Here is a 6,651-nt window from a genome sequence, read left to right as displayed (position 1 = left end):
CATTTAGAACAGTCACTACTGTTTCTTGAACCTCTATTTCGGATTTGAGAGAGCTTTATCAAGTCTCTTGAAATCTCTCTCATAAATGTCCCAAAGAGGCCATCTCCAAGTGTATCTACTACCCACAAAACCCAAGTCAATGAGTCTGCATTTGTTAATTCAAACATTGGCCAACGAGCCTTGGCTCTAGTGGCATTTCTCCCCTCTCCCCACCTCAAGGTCTAGGGTTCAAACCCCTAGAGGATGCAATTGAGAAAAATATGTGATAAATATGTGAGGAGTGTGTGGGTGTGTTGTGTACCTAGGATTGGGGGTTGTCCAATCCATTGGGGTACCTAGGATTGGGGGTTGTCCAATCCACCGACCAAAAAAAAAAAAACATTGAAACGGTTGCAGCTTCTAGCATCCATCGGGCTGCCACCTTTCTTCTCATTGGGATCTCTAATTTTATTCTAATCCCCTACCATAATCTAGGGTGTATTAATATTGTTGGAAAGATTTTGAATCTTTGGTCAGAGCAAATTTTCAATGTGGGGTTGAGGACTGGTATATACTGCTGTCAAAAATTCATCTTCTTTTTCAGGAACTTCAATTTTAACATGAATGTAGTGGTGATTGAACTCTAAGTGGGTGATGCTAAAAGCATTCTCTTTCCAACAAATCCAAATTCTCTCTATAAACCTCTCCGCCTCTTCTATAATTCAGTTATCAAAACCCATATTTCTAATAGCATTTTTAGCTCTGTCTCTGCTTATTTTGGTTTCAAGAAAAATAACCAAATCTAGCTTATATTGCTTGCAAATCTCTTTATAGATGTGGCTAAAGGCCTTGCTAGCCACCCTTCTTATATTCCAAGAGAGAATAATCATTGGAAATAAAGAAGGAAGCTAATTAATTTGCATACTTGCAGATTCTTCCTCTTTCAAAGCATTGAGCTCAGGTGTTTCAAAGTCCACATCCTTGATAAGATTTTCTATGTCTGTCTCCATTAAATCCTTTTGGTTGGCTTCATTTTCTCCTGGGTCCAGAGGCTCTCCCTCTCTATATTGAGGTTGCCTCTGATCCTCATCATTTATCACCATTCCATCTAGGTCTATAATGAGAATAGAATCCCCCTCCACTAAAATCCAGCGCTATCAGTGTTCATCATGTTTTTTGTGATTTCTTCCTCTCTTTTTGTGTGCTTTTGTTGATGAATTTTGTATGATAATTGCTTTCTTTTTCTTTGTCTATTTTGATCTAAGTATTTTGCTTTGTTATGTCATTTCTTTGTGTTTTCTTGCTCTGTATCTTCTTGCTGTTGTTAGTCTTTTGGTTGTTTCTATTATTGTGAACTCTTTTCTGTATAAATGGGGTCTTGTTGTTGTTGCCATTCTCATGTTTTTCTATCTCCTTTGTTGCTTTTTCTAAGTTTTATATTATAGTGTCCAAGACATTAAATCTTGATTTTGAGATTTTATTTTCTTCCTTCTCTTTTTCCATGTGGCTTGGGCCAGCTCCAGCCTTACCATTTTCTTTCCTATTTCTCCTTTGTTTTTGAATCACCATACAAGGTTTGAAATTGTTGTTGTCAACTTTTATTATTGCTTTTCCTTTGTCCCTGGCTATTTGATTTGGTTCCATTTCTAGTTTCAACTATTTTTCTTGATTTTTTGCTTCTTCAGTTGCTTTGTTTGCTTCATTGGTTGCTTTGTTTCTCTCTCTCTCTCTCCATATGGCACAATAGTTTTGTTCATGATCAATCTTCCCACAAGTAAAACATATTTGATGTATACCTTCATATTCTATTTGATACACTTTTCCATTCACCATGTACCTTCTCAAGAGTGGCTTTGTTAAGTCAATCTCTATACATAGTCTAGCAAACTTACCAATTCTACTTGGAAAGAATTAGTTCCGCCAAGAGTGGAGCTGTTTATATGGTTTGTCTTGATAGGCAGAGTGAATACAAAAGACAGATTGTGCCGGTTTGGGATAATTGGTCATGACAACAACATGTGTGCTCTATGTAGTAAGGATGCTGAAAATATTTATCACTTGTTTCTTGGGTGTGAATTTACTTGGCAGGTATGGTACGCATGACTGAATCACTTTGATAGGAAGTGGTCATTTCCTGGTATTGTAAAGGAACATTTTCACAGTTAGACAGGTGTAACTACGAGAAAGGAAGAGTGAAAGAAATGGCTAATTTACTTCTTTGCCATTGTGTGGAACGTCTGGATGGAAAGGAATAGGAGACTTTTTCAGAATGCAGAAAAAAGTGTAGAAGATACCATTACCGCATCTTTTCAGAGTTTTGAGGAGTGGAGGCGTCAGAATCCCTTCTGTTGTTGATGGCAATGCCGAAGATGACAGCGGGATATGTTTTTGCTTTGTGTGGTGCTACCTAGTTGTGTTTAATTTATGTCTGTCTTATTGTTTTGCTCCACTCTTGTGTTGAGCTCCTTTGTTTCAAAAAAAGTTAGGTTCCAAAGTCTTACCGCCAAGTAGTGGTCATATATCTTCCATGGTCCTTCAAGAAGAGCAAAATCCAGGTCTTCTTGTGCATAAAATTTAACTAAATGAAACTCATTACCTAGGTCGATAACGTCTAGTTCTACTAATCTACCCCACATATTCTCGATTTTTCTTTTCATGGCAGCATACTCGATTTTCCTTCCCAATAGTTTTCCTATGAGTGACCTCCACCAAGGTTTCTAGAGCTCTCTATTGGCTTCTTCATTTATAACTATGTTGAAAAGGTCATGTCCCATGCTTTTTACTATTATTTCTGGTTTGTTTTTTTCTTTTTCCTGTTTCTCTGACTCTTTGTTCAGTTTTTCAGTTTCAGGTATTACTTCCTACTCGTCCATATCATCTTCATCAGATGCCTGAGAAACGTCTTATGATTCTGGAGCTTCGCCTGTGACTATATTAGCATAGGTGCGAATGCGTATCTCTTTTTCATTGCTCAACATCCATTCTTCTACTCAGAGAACGGGGGCTGAAGAGCCACAGAAACCTTCTTCTCCTTTTCGCATTTTTTTTAATGCTATGTTGGAGTAATTCTTGTTCTTGGTTGGAGCTATCTTCCTCTGCCGAAGCTCTATCTGAACTCCCATCTCCGGTCATGGTGTCGGTGGAGGACTGTTAAAATCTGAACGTTAGAATCCAAGTTGTATGAAGAGAAAAAATGTCTATTGTTGTGGATCCGTAACTGATTTTAATTTAAAAATAAGTATGGCAAAATTCTCTTTTAAAACTCTAACCAAGAACCACAATCACTTATAGTGAGCGGTGAGCCCAACACAAAAAAAAAATAGTACTTTTTATAGAAGACAGACAAAATCCTAATTCACTCACTCCCACTCTGGACTATTATTAACCTAAATTAGGAAACAAGGTACGGAAAAAAAAATAAGAAGATAAAAATTCAAATCGAATAAAAAGACATTAAAATTGAAATAGAAAATAAAAAGGATAGATTAAAATTGAATATAAAGAGAATCATTTTATTTTCTACTTAATTTATTCACATTATAGTTTGAAAATTGGATCGACAAGACTCCTCAACCTTCTATCAAATTTTTCGATGCAACAAAGAAGGGATTCACTCAACTTCAATTGTTCACATCATGGTTTCGTCACGAAACCAAAAGGAGGGAATTTTCACATCTTTAATCACTGAATGACAACTACAATAATTTATGAGTCATTTATAACCTTTTAGTAGATTAAAACAAAGAAAATTCTAAGCACACAAATATAAAGCCCAATTTAGTAACTAAATAAATAAAATCAAAATACATTAAATTAAATTGAGCATTCTAAAAATAAACTAATAACTTCTAAATAATACTTGAACTCTTCATATCACAAATATTTAAAGTACATATCATTTTTCTCCTCTTCAAAAAAGATTCGTCTTCGAATCTTATAGTTGAAAAATAGTGTATGAAAATAATAAATACAAGAAAAATAATTTCTATTTTTTTTGTCTTTTTTCACTGTATATTTTTTATAATAAAATCAACACGAATGACAAAACAATAATGAAATATAACAAAGAAGACAAAGATGACAAAAACATAAAGAAGAATGCGAGAGATACTAAACTCTTTTTTTTTAATAAAAAGATACATTAAAATTGAAATTGAAATAAAAGGGATAGATTGAAATTGAATATAAAGAGAATCATTCTACTTTCTATCAAATTTCTTAACGCAACAAGAATGTGACTCCTCAACCTAATTTGTCCACGCCATAGTTTGGAAAGAGAGAGATTCACTCAACCTCACTTGTCCATATTATCATTTCATCACGAAATCAAAAGGGAGTTTTCAAACCTCTAAATCACTCTATAATGATTATAATAATTTATGAGGTATTTGTAACTCCTTCTTAGGTTAAAACAAAGAAAATTCTAAGCCCACAAACATAAAGTCCAATTTAAAAACTAAATAACTAAAATTAAAATATATTAAATTAATTTAAACATTCTAAAAATATAAATTAATAACTTATAAATATTTAAAATACATATCAGAACCATCAATAGCCCCCTCCCCTTAAGCATTTGGTTATGCCAAGAAAAATAAATGGTGTCCTACTCTCATTTGGTGAGATCAGTTATTTTTTTTACATACTTATTCATATATTTTATAGAATAAATAGAAAAATTTTAAATTTTTTTATATTTATAAAATAATTTTTTTATTTTGATTAACTAAAATTTAAAAGATTACTATTTTATGATAATGTTATATATGTACAACTATTTTTGTAGCTAAATTTAACTAAATTGACACAAATTCAATAAAAAAACGTGCATGCATTATCGTTTCTTTTTTTCCTATTTTTTTAGCATAAATTTTTTTTAGAGAGTAGAACAAATTATTAACATAGTACATATTATTAATATAGTATAGAAAGTTTTATACATATCACAGAAATTTTTATTCATAGCACATAATTTTTTGCCCCTAATGTAATTTGTTAGTTGGATTAGCTAATATTTTAAATATGTGATCCTTCAAATTTTTTGTGTTGTACAGTCATTTCTGTGATGTACTTATATTATTGTTTGGGTGTCAATATTTTGGATATGTAATTTTTCATAAACTTTTTGTGTTGTGTACTAAAATTTTTATGTTATGCACTAAATTTTATATGTTGTATACTAAAATTTTTGTGATGTGTGTATTTTGTTAGTTAGATGTCAATATTCTATACATGTATACTTTTAAAAAAAACTTGTTCTTGGATTTTAGCGCGATTAGACTGTGTTTGTTTCTGAGAATAGGACAGTACAAGACATTGATGGACAGAGACATAAAATTTTGTGTTCTTATATTCTGTTTGGTGATAAACTAGAATAAATTATAAAAATTTAATTTATTCTCATTTTTTTCATTCAAAACATTTGAGATGAAAAATATAATAATAAAAAATATAATTATGAAAAAGTAACAAGAATAATGAAAGAAAAAATAAAAAAATAAATTGTGTCTCTTGTTAGTGTCTCCATGTCCTTTCTGTCAGGATGAATACAAAATACATTAATTCAGTGTCCTTGGACACATTGTCTCTATCCATGTCTTCTCTGTCAAATACGATTTTGTGTCTTAGTGTCCCTATCTCAGTATCCTGTCTCGGTAAACAAACACAACCTTAATGTCGCTCAAGACCATTCATTGTAGTTCTTAGAATCTAATTTGAGAAATATAATTGAAACTCTAGAGCTTTTTCTAAATCAGAGAAAGAACGTCTTGACGGGTCAGAAAAAAGACTTACATTATTACGATTCAGTTGTAACTGTAGTTATGAGAGTTGATTGAGAAATTTTGATAGAGTGTGAACGTCAATCCTGAACACTTTTTCTAGAATTTGAATTTATCATGAAGTCACCGAAGATATAAACAAATTAAAATTCTTTTTGCTTATTCATTGATTGGAGTCATCGTCTTATACAATTGCAATAATAGAAGCAATGTACTTTCATCAATATCTATCGTATAAGTTGTGCAAAAGTAGGAGAAGAAGAAAAAAAGAGCAATGCTATGGGGCCAGCAACATTTGTGATTGGTAGTCATTAATGATAATTTGATAGTGTGAGATTGGTGTGAGATTTCATCCAATAGCTCACCTTTCTCTGCTGGTTACATGCTGGTCAAAATGCAATAAAATTGCTGACCCCTAGATTTTTACAAAAAAAAAAAAGAAAAAAAGAAAAAAATTCATCGCACTACAACAAAATCTTCAAATTTTGAACACAGTAATAATAAACAGACAGAAAAAAATGATAACACACAAATAAGAGAAATGACAGCACTAATTCTTAAAGTTTAACTACTATGTATATGTACAAACTCTTAACTAACTAAATGTCATTATCACCAACCACTCTTTACTTACAGCTAACAAACTAACAGAGTCTAACAAACCATTCTAATTAAGTTAAGCCTACAACTAACTATCAAGGTAGTCATGTGATAATTTTGCTTGGACGAATGATTTCAATGATGAATAATTGAATATTAATAGGACCAAACCCATAAATAAAATATTAAAGAAAAAGATTGAAATCCAACATAACTATGCACTTTTAGTATGTATTTTCTTGTCATGGTTGAAGTGTGTACTGCCTACTTTGCGCTTCGTATGCCCAAAAAT

The sequence above is a fragment of the Arachis duranensis genome, chromosome 4 (genome assembly GCF_000817695.3).
Source record: "Arachis duranensis cultivar V14167 chromosome 4, aradu.V14167.gnm2.J7QH, whole genome shotgun sequence".
NCBI lineage: Eukaryota > Viridiplantae > Streptophyta > Magnoliopsida > Fabales > Fabaceae > Arachis > Arachis duranensis.
This window is presented reverse-complemented; position numbering follows the sequence as displayed.